This window comes from Esox lucius, chromosome 9, assembly GCF_011004845.1.
Source record: "Esox lucius isolate fEsoLuc1 chromosome 9, fEsoLuc1.pri, whole genome shotgun sequence".
In the NCBI taxonomy this organism is placed as follows: domain Eukaryota; kingdom Metazoa; phylum Chordata; class Actinopteri; order Esociformes; family Esocidae; genus Esox; species Esox lucius.
This window is the reverse complement of record NC_047577.1, coordinates 1,287,566-1,304,025: the sequence shown is the minus strand read 5'-3', so window position 1 is coordinate 1,304,025 and position 16,460 is coordinate 1,287,566. Positions and strand designations below refer to the sequence as shown.

At 39.0% G+C, this 16,460-nt stretch overlaps 1 protein-coding gene and 1 long non-coding RNA gene across 3 annotated transcripts in view; both read left to right on the top strand.

Moving 5' to 3' along the window:
• Positions 1–16,460, top strand: part of LOC105009144 (glutamate receptor ionotropic, NMDA 2A) — a 248,229-nt gene that overhangs the window by 126,323 nt on the left and 105,446 nt on the right. The window lies entirely within an intron of this gene.
• On the top strand, positions 3,320–14,658 carry LOC117594839. The gene is made up of 4 exons (XR_004576094.1): positions 3,320–3,334; positions 8,360–8,496; positions 12,944–13,017; positions 14,570–14,658. It is a non-coding gene; the product is annotated as an uncharacterized LOC117594839 (long non-coding RNA).

Below are 16,460 nucleotides of genomic sequence, written 5' to 3'. Positions count from 1 at the left end.
GTTGAATTTGTGTATTCCTCCTTGTGCACAGCTCGGCCAATGAAACGGCAAGCTTGTATGTACTTTATTTACAGTAGTGTAATATTGTTTTTTAGGATGACCCCGGGCACACTATTCCCAGAAAACAGCTGATGTCTCCTGGATCTGAGGTGAATGTGCCTCTGGAAGTTATCCTCAGAAGCCCAGTACACGGACATCACTTTCTGGAACCTATAGCATTCTTCCACCCACTTTTGAAGCCTCTTCCTGTCATAAGGTATTTATTTGAACAAAACATGATTCTAGAAAGCTTTGGGGTAATGAGGATTAGTTTAAATAATATTCATGTTCTGAATTGTTTGATTGTCCCTTACCCTGCTTAAATCTTTGTCCAGTGGTGGGCCATCAGGGCCAGCAAGGCCTTCTCTGCTGGCCTAAAGATTGTCAGAATCCGAAAATTAGATTTGTATTTTAATAATAATATGAATTATATTTATATAGCGCTTTTCAGGGACCCAAAGACACCATACAAAATGAACAGGAAGAGAAACAAACAATCAAAAAAAAAACAATCAGTGAGAAAACAAAGAGGATTGAGAGAATAGAATTGGGCATGGCTAGGGATAGGCGATTTTGAACAGATGAGTCTTGAGGCGTTGCTGGAAGATGGGGATAGTCTCAGAGTCACGGAGGGTTTTGGGGAGAGAGTTCAAAAGCCTAGGAGCAGCCCTTGAGAATGCCCTGTCACCAAAGCCTTGGAGCTTGGACTTGGGGATTATGAGGTGGCCTGCAGTAGTCAAGACGGGAGGTTATGAATGCATGTATTAGGGTTTCAGTAGCAGGACGGGAGAGGGAATGTCTGAGTTTGGCAAATGAGTGGCAAGGAACACTACATACATTGCATTGCAAGCTTCTCTCATTGACTCGAATTCAAAGAGCTGCAAAAGCTGGTTGATGTGTAACTGTAGCTAGCTAGCAAACGTCAGCTAACCGCTAGCTAACAAAGCATGACCTGTAATTCAGTGCAGTGAAAATGAACAAACTATATAAAAAGCATATCGGCGCCCACAACGGGTATCGTAACTTCTAGAAAGTTTTTACACAATGGTTTTGACCGGTTGTCAGCTCTTCGAGGAAATCTTAAGATGATCTATAGTAGTTGCTAATATCGTTTGTTTTTGTGTATTATTTATTTATTGTAGAAAAATATAACTGCTAGTGTTGGCTGTCTGTTGGTACGTAAGTAACACTTCTAGTCCCGATTTGAATGCTTGCTACCTGGTTAATATCATAGCATGGTCTTGAAACAATTACAATCAGGAAATAAAGTTATAAACACTGTTTGAGCTTAATGTGATTAAATAACTGCGCGGTCTGACCAGCCATAGTTACGTTACTTGTACCAAGGCGTTCTAATGATGCGTTCTAAACAATACGTTCTAATCACACTGGTGTGATCGTACACTTCAGGGACCACTCTAGCCTGATCACACTGGTGTGATCGTACACTTCAGGAACCACTCTAGCCTGATCACACTGGTGTGATCGTATTCTTCAGGGACAACTCTAGCCTGATCACACTGGTGTGATCGTACGCTTCAGGGACCACTCTAGCCTGATCACACTGGTGTGATCGTACACTTCAGGGACCACTCTAGCCTGATCACACTGGTGTGATCGTACACTTCAGGGACCACTCTAGCCTGATCACACTGGTGTGATCGTATACTTCAGGGACAACTCTAGCCTGATCACACTGGTGTGATCGTATACTTCAGGGACAACTCTAGCCTGATCACACTGGTGTGATCGTACGCTTCAGGGACCACTCTAGCCTGATCACACTGGTGTGATTGTACGCTTCAGGGACAACTCTAGCCTGATCACACTGGTGTGATTGTACGCTTCAGGGACAACTCTAGCCTGATCACACTGGTGTGATCGTACATGTCAAAGGGTTAAAATGCAAATCAATTTATAACATTTTTGACATGAATTTTTCTGGATTATTTTAGTTGTTATTCTGTCTCTCAATGTTCAAATAAACCTACCATTAACATTATAGGCTCATCATTTCTTTGTCAGAGGGCAAACGAACAAAATCAGCAGGTGATCAAATATTTTTTTCCCTCACTGTAACCATCTAATATGGTGAGCCTATCATGATAACAGTTAGGATTATACCTGCTTTCAGAAAATGAACGGTACATCACAGAGACTTGTGGATACACTTATTTGAATGCATTTTACACAATAATTAAAAAAGGAATGGTGTTAGGGTTTGGGAGAGGCAACTTCAACTTCAGTAGATTTTATCTCTTGAGATGGAGTGGTATTGGGCTGGGGGAAGGGGTTGAGGGAAGGTGAGGGTCATTCCCTTGCGCTTGAAAATCTGGCTGGGCTCAACCTGGAAAACTAGTTTTACCACTCTGTCATCTACAGTATGTGGAAAGGCATGGAATGGCTCTATTGCATCTGATAACACTTCTTACCCTGTCATTTCTTAAGCAAACATAAAAAAGAAATGGGGCATAGCTTGTTTTTTACCCTTCATTCCATCCATTATTCAGCTCTTTCCCAGGCTGTAATTAACGTTCTTAGCATCGTCCAAATTCACAAGACCGATTGTCAGTAATACTTCCAACTGCTATGTTCTAAAACACAAAGTACTCGTTGCCACATTAGTTTACATGCTAGCTAGCTAACTGCATTATGTGTATATTGCGCAGCCGTTAATTGATTTGCTGTATAATTGGAGGCGTCCGAGTATAATAAAATAAACCCTGCTTTTTATTCTAGTCATTAATTACCTTGTTTTTGTTAATATTATAGATACATTTTTTAAAGCCACTCAACATTTAATGCAACTGGGAAAATTTCAGCTCATACGAATCCTCAAAATGCTTTAGAAAAAATACATAGCTGATTGAAGCTTGAATAGATGTAAACTCTATTCATAAAGATGTATGACATAAGGCAAAGTTGTATGATATAATGGTGCTACAGTTACCATTTCAATAAGCAATATCATGAAAGACAAAGACCTTAAGGCCTCTAATGTTGATATGTTTACATCAAGACCAGATGTCCCCATTACTTGTTGAATTTGTGTATTCCTCCTTGTGCACAGCTCGGCCAATGAAACGGCAAGCTTGTATGTACTTTATTTACAGTAGTGTAATATTGTTTTTTAGGATGACCCCGGGCACACTATTCCCAGAAAACAGCTGATGTCTCCTGGATCTGAGGTGAATGTGCCTCTGGAAGTTATCCTCAGAAGCCCAGTACACGGACATCACTTTCTGGAACCTATAGCATTCTTCCACCCACTTTTGAAGCCTCTTCCTGTCATAAGGTATTTATTTGAACAAAACATGATTCTAGAAAGCTTTGGGGTAATGAGGATTAGTTTAAATAATATTCATGTTCTGAATTGTTTGATTGTCCCTTACCCTGCTTAAATCTTTGTCCAGTGGTGGGCCGTCAGGGCCAGCAAGGCCTTCTCTGCTGGCCTAAACATTCTCAGAATCCGAAAATTAGATTTGTATTTTAATAATAATATGAATTATATTTATATAGCGCTTTTCAGGGACCCAAAGACACCATACAAAATGAACAGGAAGAGAAACAAACAATCAAAAAAAAAACAATCAGTGAGAAAACAAAGAGGATTGAGAGAATAGAATTGGGCATGGCTAGGGATAGGCGATTTTGAACAGATGAGTCTTGAGGCGTTGCTGGAAGATGGGGATAGTCTCAGAGTCACGGAGGGTTTTGGGGAGAGAGTTCAAAAGCCTAGGAGCAGCCCTTGAGAATGCCCTGTCACCAAAGCCTTGGAGCTTGGACTTGGGGATTATGAGGTGGCCTGCAGTAGTCAAGACGGGAGGTTATGAATGCATGTATTAGGGTTTCAGTAGCAGGACGGGAGAGGGAATGTCTGAGTTTGGCAAATGAGTGGCAAGGAACACTACATACATTGCATTGCAAGCTTCTCTCATTGACTCGAATTCAAAGAGCTGCAAAAGCTGGTTGATGTGTAACTGTAGCTAGCTAGCAAACGTCAGCTAACCGCTAGCTAACAAAGCATGACCTGTAATTCAGTGCAGTGAAAATGAACAAACTATATAAAAAGCATATCGGCGCCCACAACGGGTATCGTAACTTCTAGAAAGTTTTTACACAATGGTTTTGACCGGTTGTCAGCTCTTCGAGGAAATCTTAAGATGATCTATAGTAGTTGCTAATATCGTTTGTTTTTGTGTATTATTTATTTATTGTAGAAAAATATAACTGCTAGTGTTGGCTGTCTGTTGGTACGTAAGTAACACTTCTAGTCCCGATTTGAATGCTTTCTACCTGGTTAATATCATAGCATGGTCTTGAAACAATTACAATCAGGAAATAAAGTTATAAACACTGTTTGAGCTTAATGTGATTAAATAACTGCGCGGTCTGACCAGCCATAGTTACGTTACTTGTACCAAGGCGTTCTAATGATGCGTTCTAAACAATACGTTCTAATCACACTGGTGTGATCGTACACTTCAGGGACCACTCTAGCCTGATCACACTGGTGTGATCGTATACTTCAGGAACCACTCTAGCCTGATCACACTGGTGTGATCGTACGCTTCAGGGACCACTCTAGCCTGATCACACTGGTGTGATCGTACACTTCAGGGACCACTCTAGCCTGATCACACTGGTGTGATCGTATACTTCAGGGACAACTCTAGCCTGATCACACTGGTGTGATCGTACGCTTCAGGGACCACTCTAGCCTGATTACACTGGTGTGATCGTACGCTTCAGGGACCACTCTAGCCTGATCACACTGGTGTGATTGTACGCTTCAGGGACAACTCTAGCCTGATCACACTGGTGTGATTGTACGCTTCAGGGACAACTCTAGCCTGATCACACTGGTGTGATCGTACGTGTCAAAGGGTTAAAATGCAAATCAATTTATAACATTTTTGACATGCATTTTTCTGGATTATTTTAGTTGTTATTCTGTCTCTCAATGTTCAAATAAACCTACCATTAACATTATAGACTCATCATTTCTTTGTCAGAGGGCAAACGAACAAAATCAGCAGGTGATCAAATATTTTTTTCCCTCACTGTAACCATCTAATATGGTGAGCCTATCATGATAACAGTTAGGATTATACCTGCTTTCAGAAAATGAACGGTACATCACAGAGACTTGTGGATACACTTATTTGAATGCATTTTACACAATAATTAAAAAAGGAATGGTGTTAGGGTTAAGGTTAGGGTTGTACCCTGCAAGGAAGGACACTAGAGAGGCAACTTCACCTTCAGTAGATTTTATCTCTTGAGATGGAGTGGTATTGGGCTGGGGGAAGGGGTTGAGGGAAGGTGAGGGTCATTCCCTTGCGCTTGAAAATCTGGCTGGGCTCAACCTGGAAAACTAGTTTTACCACTCTGTCATCTACAGTATGTGGAAAGGCATGGAATGGCTCCATTGCATCTGATAACACTTCTTCCCCTGTCATTTCTTAAGCAAACATAACAAAGAAATGGGGCATAGCTTGTTTTTTACCCTTCATTCCATCCATTATTCAGCTCTTTCCCAGGCTGTAATTAACGTTCTTAGCATCGTCCAAATTCACAAGACCGATTGTCAGTAATACTTCCAACTGCTATGTTCTAAAACACAAAGTACTCGTTGCCTCATTAGTTTACAAACCCGATTACAAAAATTTGGGACAGGTAGCAATAAGAGGCCGGAAAAGTTAAATGTACAGATAAGGAACAGCTGGAGGACCAATTTGCAACTTATTACGTCAATTGGCAACATGATTGGGTATAAAAAGAGCCTCTCAGAGTGGCAGTGTCTCTCAGAAGTCAAGATGGGCAGAGGATCACCAATTCCCCCAATGCTGCGGCAACAAATAGTCGAGCAATATCAGAAAGGAGTTTCTCAGAGAAATATTGCAAGGAGTTTGAAGTTATCATCATCTACAGTGCATAATATCATCCAAAGATTCAGAGAATCTGGAACAATCTCTGTGCGTAAGTGTCAAGGCCAGAAAACCATACTGGATGCCTGTGATCTTCGGGCCCTCAGACGGCACTGCATCAAATACAGGAATGATACTGTAATGGAAATCACAACATGGGCTCAGGAATACTTCCAGAAAACATTGTCGGTGAACACAATCCACCGTGCCATTTGCTGTTGCCGGCTAAAACTCTATAGGTCAAAAAAGAAGCCGTATCTAAACAGGATCCAGAAGCGAAGGCGTTTTCTCTGGGCCAAGGATCATTTAAAATGGACTGTGGCAAATTGGAAAAGTGTTCTGTGGTTAGACGAATAAAAATTTGAAGATCATTGTTATCAGCGCTCAGTTCAGAAGCCTGCATCTCTGATGGTATGGGGTTGCATGAGTGCGTGTGGCATGGGCAGCCTACACATCTGGAAAGGCACCATCAATGCTGACAGTTATATCCAAGTTCTAGAACAACATATGCTCCCATCCAGACATTGTCTCTTTTAGGGAAGACTTTGCATTTTCCAACATCACAATGCCAGACCACATACTGCATCAATTACAATGTCATGGCTGCATAGAAGAAGGATCCGGGTACTGAAATGGCCAGCCTGCAGTCCAGATCTTTCACCCATTGAAAACATTTGGCGCATCATAAAGAGGAAGGTGCGGCAAAGAAGACCTAAGACTGTTGAGCAACTAAAAGCCTGCATTAAACAAGAATGGGACAACATTCCTATTCATAAACTTGAGCAACTTGTCTCCTCAGTCCCCATACGTTTGCAGTCTGTTATAAAAAGAAGAGGGGATGCCACACAGTGGTAAACATGGCCTTGTCCCAACTTTTTTGAGATGTTTTGATGCCATGAAATTTAAAATCAACTTATTTTTCCCTTGAAGTGATAAATGTTCTCAGTTTAAACATTTGATATGTCATCTATGTTGTATTCTGAATAAAATATAGAAATTTGAAACTTCCACATCATTGCATTCTGTTTTTATTCACAATTGTACAGTGTCCCAACTTTTTTGGAATCGGGTTTGTATATTGATAGGTATTGTATCAATGTAATTTATGAATGAAAATCTTTTTACATTGTTATGCCATGAAATGAAATGGCTTTGGCAGTGTAAAGTTCATCTTCAGTCTCACTAGCAATTGCTACATTTTCATGACTATTCCAAGTACTTAGAAGGTCGTTTTAACACCCTATTACTGGCTAATAAGCTGTTAAAACGACCAGTGGCTAAAGTCATACAGTTCATAGATGGTATTTGTGGTGGAAGTAAACTAAATAAGAAACGTTAGTCAGTTTAACACAATGATTAATGGATTCTTGCTAAATATTCAAAATTTGCTTGATGTTAATGCGTGACAAAATTATCTAATATGGAAACGCAATTTTCTGACGAGGTAGTATTTCCCAATCCGTCCCAATACTGGCAAACTAGCTTATAATTTAAAAAACAGTACATACTTTACCATCATCCACGATGTATGTACTGGCAGTACATAGTATGTAGTATCTCATTTGCGATTCAGCCAATGCTTTTCAATTTTCACATAGCATACTGGTTAGCTATTCAACTGTTATTGTATGGACGACCATCTACAGTAATCTTTGTACAAGAGTACACGGTAGTTCTGTTAATTAACATTCTGTTGCCCACGTTATTTCAGCTAAAATGTAATGGCTGGGATAAAAGTTGCATTTGGAGACTACATGGAGGTGGACTGACCTCGAGCCCTGTGGTCTTCTGGGAACATCCCCATTCTTAATAGTTTCAGCCCAGTTCATTTCCCCTGTCAGAAATATTGATCCACGCGTTACTTTTCAACAGTCGCACAACAATATCCACCTTGTAGTACCATGAATCTCATATATTTAAGAGAATAATTTTATTATGTGAACCCTTTATAATGTTATTGTTTTCTTAAGAAACGAATCAGCCATGAACTGATTGGAGTCATTGTTTTCATTTTAGGTAGGCTGTATAGCTATTAGCAGGCCATGTACAGAAATGTTTGTACAAGAGTACACTTTAGTTCTGTTAATAAACGTTCTATTGTCCACGATATTACAGCACAAATGTAACGGCTGAGGTCAAAGTTGCATTCCCGCTGTTTAAATAGCATACTGGTTAAAGACAGTCTGCCACATAAAAAACTGTGGATCGAAACCAGCCAGGGACAACAACATTCATCCCTTTTAAGTGCAGCCTGTTTTCTTTTCTGGTTATTTGTGTTGTCTGAACTCCAGTCCAGTCATCCAGTCTCTCCATTTAGTCAGGTGATATCACAGAAATACTTCTGCATTCTCTACACATTATCTAACTGCACAATGTTTTTCTGAAATCAGCTCCACACACTGTGAGTTGTACATGGATGTTCTGATTGGTCACTGAATGTCAGCTCCTCCTTCCATGATTGTGGTCAGCTATAAATAAGAACACATGGGGATGGATGTCAGCTTGACATCTGGATGTTCATTGGGATGTGAGTATCTGCTTTATAATTATTCTTATTATTCTTGTTTGTTGATATTATTTGCTGTATTATAATGATTGCAGGGCTCTATGCTAACTGTTTTCCCAAGGAGTACATGTGTTCCTAAATGAAAAAATGTAGGAGCACAAAAAGAAATGTATGAGCACAGTGAAATATGTTCAAGGAACAGGATAAAAAAAAAACTGTTTATAACATACATATTTATGCTGTGTGTGTATTAAGGGACACACATCTATGCAACAGCACATACCACCAAACTCACACATTGACCCAGGCCTACTAGACACAAAGGATATCAGTCTATATGTATATTAGTGCTGTCAAACGATTAAAGTAATTCATCTCGTTTAATCTCAATATTAGAATGTGTTCAAATGTTATCCTAAAAAGTAATTTTTTTCACGAATGTAAAAAGGCTCATCTAGACTTTTTCTTCAACAACCAAATAAGTGAAAAACGGCTTGGTCTTAGTTGTATAGTTATTTTTTCAAACATCAATACATTTTCCAAAGTGGGTGGGTTTAAACGTAGTGTTCCTTACATTGTACATAACCAACAATTGGTCTACTTCCTTTCAAAATAACCTTCTATCTGAATGATATCTATCTACAGTGTGTTACGTAATCTATTAAAATATATGAATCCATTCCATATTGTTTTATATTATTTCACTGCTGTTGCCATAAACGTGTAATGACTGATATACACTATCTACAGTGGGAATGTCAGAATAATGTGAGAATGTACATATATCACAATATCTGTGTTTGAGCATTGAGTACAGTATTCTAGGAACTCCTGGTTTGTCCGTGGATTCAGGTATGGGTGACATGGGCATATTTGGGGTTGGATTGATAAACTGAGGATAAGACTGGTATTGAGGAATTGCCACTCTTATAAACTAGGGACACATTCAAATCTATGCTTCCTGATACCATATTGTAAGACAGAGTGATCTACCCATTGGTCAAGACAGGGTGGTTACGGCATGACCTTAGAACCTGTGTGGAGACCCTACAGAAGCATCTGTGTATTTTTGACATTCCAATAGCAGCATGTGATCGAAAAGGAGTGGTTAGGCAGGTATGGAGAGGAGCTGAATTAGACTTGTCAGATAGTCCCTAAGTCAAGAACAGACACACCCATTGGTTATCGTACACTTTTGTCTTATAATGAAGTTGTACACTGATGTCATACGTTGTCTTATAATTAAGTTGTACACTGATTTCATACGTTGTCTTATAATGAGGTTGTAGACTGATGTCATACGTTGTCTTATAATTAAGTTGTACACTGATGTCATATGTTGTCTTATAATGAGGTTGTACACTGATGTCATACGTTGTCTTATAATGAAGTTGTACACTGATGTCATATGTTGTCTTATAATGAGGTTGTACACTGATGTCATACGTTGTCTGGCACTGAGGTTGTACACTGATGGGCATAAGTTGCCTTATAATGAAGTTGTACACTGATGTCATACGTTGCTGACCACTTTGTTCAGCAACTTATGACATTTATGGAAACTTTGTCACCTACAAGCTTGTAATAAATTCTCTTGAGTGGATTATATTGGTTTCATGAATAGTTTATTGATAGTTTATAGTCTATTATGCTTTGTTAAGTTTCTGGGAGAACTCACCTACCTGAATGGTCAGAGAATTGTATTCAACAGAATGATAAGGGATAGAGAATGTAGAATTGTTAAGACTTTATCTAGCAATTCCAATAAATATGAATCTATTGATGCCACTTGGCATAGTGGGACTTCCTCTTCATCAGCCTTGCTCCTCTCTCTGGTGTCAGGCACAAGATAAGACCGCGTCTCATTATCTGTAGAAACTGCCATTCGTACTGGTCTCAACACGTAAACAGAACGACATTTTCTCATATAAGAAATGTCCGTACAACAATTGCCCCAGTACTTTTCCTCCTCACCTAACACAACAGAGCATCTAGTAATTTTCCACCCTATCAGTGCACGCATACATAATTGTTACAGTTGTTCAGGACATTTCCATAACAGGTCTCAGCTGCTCAAACATGAGAAATGCTATAGAGGAGCATGTCTGAAACTCACGTCCATAGAACGGAACCAGTCCAAGTAGGAATACCTGCTGGTCCATGGCATTACCCTCTTGAAAAAGTCCCATTGATTTCAGAGAAGCTTCTTTCATAGAACCAGAGTTACGCAAGTACTGTTGATGTCCACTATTTAGCAATTGGCCCAATAGGTATTTTACTCCTATTAATTTGACTGTAGCTATTTAATAATTATGACAAAGAAATGCATGCATTTTATACTGTCAATTATTAATTGATCAATTATTAATTGATGATCTTCCCTGTTTTCATGAACTTCCCCATTACCATTCTGATGCATGTGAGTCACTACAAATAGACTTAAATCTTTCATTTCAATATGGTTTACCTACTTTTACATATTTGGGTGTGTATATGAATGTAATGGGAGTAGCCTAAAGGCCAAAGATTATGATTTGGCAATGTTGTTAGGGAAGCTGACAGTGTAATAAAATGCTAGTAGTCCCCAGAGAAAAAAAGCTGCCATTTCCTACAGGTTCAGCGTACTGTAAAACGAATTATTCTCTACACAGGATTGTTTGTGATCTTAGCTGAGATTTCTTCATTGCGGCTTTTCTGTAGGCAATTTACTGCGGTTTCCAGTTAAATCTGCAGGCCTGGGTATTGTCAACTCTTTGTAAGACAGCAGCTCCAGCAGCTTGACTCAGCGAAGGAAGCAAAATAGATGTGAATGAAGCACATCCACAGCGCGAATAGCGGACAATAAAAAAACTAAAACTATAATAATCTCGTAAGTCTGTGCAATCTTATGAAATGTGATCGCTTTTGATACCATTTTTTTGATACTGGATCCGTGCAAAATAGGTGACGGAAAAAACTGAGACAAATATGGCTGGTGTGGGATATGCTGCTCTCACAGAATCCAGCTCAAATTACACAAGACAGAATGCATGGGAGTAAATGAAACAGAACAGAGGCATCAAGCGTCAAAACCTTGTTCACGCCATCATAGCGCAAAAAATGTGAAACTTAACAGAAAGTACATTTTTCTGGCGTCTGTGAGTGAAACTCTGTTCAAATATAAGTTGAAAAAACTATCGGTTTGGGACCCCCGTCTACCTGATTTATGTTGCTTTATTCAGCCAACCATTTGACCATTGATTTATCACACATTGCCTTATTAATTGCTGGTTGTAATGTATCCAAATAATGATCATATATTTTAACATTAATTTATGAAACCAGCTAATCAAAGTTAATGAAATGAGAGGCCTGTTCATGGTCATCACCCTGGAGGCAAGATCCTGAGTCTGTGACAGACTGTTTCTGTGACAGACTGTTTCTTACAATCTTTCTTACAGCTTGTCTTAACTGTCCCATGTCATAGATGTTCATGTTTTATAAAGTTAACATTGGCTATGGAATACAACATGCAATCTCCTACACTAACCACTCTTGGATTGTGTTTGATAACCGCCAGACCTCTAAATTAATTTAGTTGCTAGATAACTGGACAGTTTACACATTATAGTGTCTGGACCTCCTGGAGCTCAAGGAGTCCCAGCTGAATAGAGACAGCAGGAAACAATGATGTGTGCTAACCTTGGCACCATTAATAAAGCACAAGACAGCATGATGAACTACATCCAGAGGTTACAACACCAATACAGATGCATGTAAATGTAGGAGATTGCTTTTGTCGAAGACTGACATAAAAGTAGCTTAACAACATCAAGTGTATGTCATTTATTTGTTAAATTTGCTTTGTTTGTTATATGTTTGTAATATTGTGGACCTACCTTTGTACGACACTGAGATAATCGAACATACAATTAGAGATGTTTGATCTTGCTCCGTTGGAAGAACTGGCACGAGCTTGCAGATCCGTCTGGCATCTCTCAACCCTCCAAAAGTAGATGGATGCCCGCTATTTTGGATGCAGTCACCAAGCAAACTAACAGCTACATTAAATTTCCATATACCATGGCATAACAAGTGGAAGTAAAAAGAGGTTTCTTTGCCTTTAATGGATTCCCTAATACAATCTGGGCTATAGACGACACACACATTGCCATAAAAGCACCATCACAAAATGAGTTCAACTACATCAACAAAGCCATTGATTGGACCATATATGGTTAATTAGGGGTGTGTCAAATTGCAAATAGCCTTGGTTGAGCTCTCATATACAAGTGGTATTCATCAATGAGGCTTTCCTGCTGGTGTGAATTAAACAGTTGTGTGTACAAACATTCTGAAATCCATTGAAAAGTACATATTTAGGGGAAAAAATGTTTTTCATGTGTGTGTTTTTGTAATGTGGTGTCTTTACTTTTTTTAATGTCAAGTGTTTTTGATTGAAACTAGGTTACATTTTCTCCATTCATAGAACTGAATCCTGCCAACTCTTGTCAACAGTATCTTGGGTGGACCACACAACGAAATTACCATAATGGCGTCCAAGTGAGTATTCAAATAGTTCTCTGTTATGTCAAATGTTATTAAATATGCAAATGTTTAAATCTCCAGGCTGTTTTATCTAAAACAGATTAAGTCTCTTTCTGGACTAAAAGAATACTTAACGGAGAATCTCCAATAAAAGTATTTACATTCTGTGAAATCTACGTTTTAGGCTTAATTAGACAAACAGTTAGGAAAGACAGAGGGGAGTCTTTACTGAATGAGCAGTTCACCTGTTTCTACCCTGTGCTCTATCAGAGGCATTAGTCTGGACCGATGGAACACCCAAGGACATTGCAATATAACATATTAAGATATACAATTTACTGGTTGATAAAGATTGTTCTATTGTATTCATCTTTATTCATACAGAAGAGTCAGACTAAGTCAGTTTAAAAACTATTATGAATAACAATTACATTCAACAGAATGCTTGACCATTTATCAGTGCATCCAAATGTTCTGCAAAAAATCAGAAATTCCAGTCTAATACATTTCTGTAGTTCACTCCGAGAGTGAGGGGCATGGAATTCAAAGGAGGAATCTCCTACACTAACCACTCTTGGGTTTGTGTTTGATAACCGCCAGACCTCCAAATTAATTTAGATGCAAGATAACTGGACAGTTTACACATTATAGTGTCTGGACCTCCTGGAGCTCAAGGAGTCCCAGTCGACTAGAGAGAGCAGGAAACAATGATGTGTGCTAAACTTTAATAATGCACAAGACAGCATGATGAACTACATCCAGAGGTTACAACACCAATACAGATGCATGTCTATGTAGGAGATCGCTTTTGTCAAATACTGACATAAAAGTAGCTTTAACAATATCAAGTGTATGCAGGTAAGACAGACATGATTTGTTTCTATAAAAGAAACCAACTCTAAAGTTGTCTTTTATTTAACATATTTATATAGACATGTACTGTGATCACATCAACACTTGTATGTATGACTGCTTTGAGTCATGATGTGTTATCACATATCCATATGGTCAAGAGCCGACCAATTATCTAATCTATGTGGAAGGCTAGATCCTTCCAGTTTACTCTTTAATGACTTTCTATTCATTTGCACCTGTTTCTGTGCACCTTATTCTAACTTTAGACATTCTGTATGGTGGTACTAACTATGTCCGCATAAGGAAATTGCATTCATGTTCATTTTATTTGCACAAACAAATTGAATTTCAAAGTAAAATTGGTATGTGTGATTTGTTAAATTGTGTTACCTTCATCAATCAATGTGGTGGCAATTTAGCACAGATATTATGTGTACAAACATGTAAAACAGTTATGAATGTAACATGAATGTATACAGAATTTAAAGTGGAGAATCTACATTTCAATACATACACAAATTACATGTGAAACCAAAACATTTCTATTTAAAATATGCTTTATTGTAGAGCAGAGGTAAACGATGTGTACATCACACTTGATACAAACAAGTAACAGTTACACCAATTCATACATCGTGGATTGTATTGAATTCCTCTGATATATTCAAACTAAAAGGTCAATAACATGTGATCTTTGATTTCCCATGACTAGGGTCCCATCATCAGAAATGAAAAGCACCAAAGGCACAATTCTAAGTGAACTTCTCCCTGAAGGAGGTCCTGCACGTTGTCAATTAATAACAGAGAAGGAAAGTGTGGAACAGGAAGATCACCCCCGTGCACGATACCAACTAATAACAGAGAAGGAGAGTTTGGACCAACAAGATAAACTCAGAAGATGTACCTTTGGAAAGAAAGATCAAGTGAAGGTGAACAAAACCATTCTGATAGTTGGAGAAACAGGAACAGGGAAGTCCACTCTGATTAATGCCATGGTCAATTATGTCCTGGGGGTGGAGTGGAAAGAGAACGTCTGGTTTGAGATTGTTGAACAAGAACAGGAGAATGGAGAGCAGACTGAAAGTCAAACTACAGGAGTCACTGTATATGAGGTATTTGGATATGAAGGCAGGAGAATCCCCTACTCTCTCACCATTATCGACACTCCAGAATATGGAGACACCAAAGGAATCCAAAAAGACAACATGGTTGCCGAAAAATTGCTTGAGTTGTTCAGGTCTGAAAAAGGAATTCATCAAGTTGATGCTGTGGGTTTAGTGGTGAAATCAACTACAAATCGTCTCACTGAAAGACAGAAGTACATCTTTGATGCAGTTCTATCTTTATTTGGGAAAGATATTGAAAAAAACATTGTGGCTCTTCTGACACATTGTGACGGGAATCCCCCAAAGAATGCGCTACAAGCCATTACTGCAGCAAAGGTTCCCTGTGCCAAAAATGAGAGGAATCATCCTGTACATTTTGTCTTTAATAACCGTCAATGTGAATCCTTTGATGCGGAATATCAGGAACGTCTGGATTATGACCACCTTCAGGAGCAGGCCTGGAATCAAGGATTAAAATCCATGGAAAGGTTTTTCACTTTTTTGAATAACATTGAATCAAAGAGTGTGAGGATGACTGAAGGAGTTCTGAGAGAACGCAAACAGTTGGAAGCTGTAGTTGTCAACTTACAAGAGCGGGTTAAAGAGATTGAAGGAAAGCAAAAGGAACTCAAGGACACTCTAAATGTCCTGGAGAAATATAAGAATGAAATGGAGGAAAACAAGAATTTCTCATTTGAAATTGAGAAAATTTACAAAGATAAAATCTTAGTAGATACATCAGGGAATTGGTTTATTCTCAATCAAGGAGCGACCATCTGTACAGTCTGTAAGGAGAACTGTCACTATCCAGGCTGCTGGTGGGCTTTTAATCCCGCCGGGTGCCTTGTGATGGAGGACAACCACTGTACTGTGTGTACTAACAAATGCCACTACACCAAGCATGTCAAGGGAAATGTAAGGTATGTTCTCAAGACCAGGATGGTTACCAGGACATATGAACAGTTAAAACACAAGTATGACATCAGTGAGAAAGGTGCTGGGGAGAAAGAGAATGTGCTCATCAGACTTCAGAAGGGACTGGAGGAGCTCACAAACAGGAAGGCCTCACTTGTGGAGGAATCCTACCAGTGTCTCATCAATCTGGAGAAAACTGCCTTGAAGTCCATCTCACTGTCCTCTGCTAAACATCTGGACTTGCTGATTGAGAAGATGAAGGAGACAGGAGACGTGGAGAAGGTTAAGAAACTGGAGGAGCTGAAGAAGTTGGCTGAGGAGGAACAACTGGCTGGGTATTTCCAGAGAATGATGATTCACATTAAGAGACCATATTAATACAAAATACTTCTGCATTCAGTCTTTTGCATTCAGCTTTATTTATTCAGGGCTGTAGCACATTGAGATATTTATTGATTCATCATGGTCTCATTTGCAAGAGTACCCTGAACACAGTAATGCAAAAAATTCAACCAATATCAGGTGATAGCCTTGACAAAAAGAAGACAAAATATAATTTTAACATTACAGTTTTAAACCACA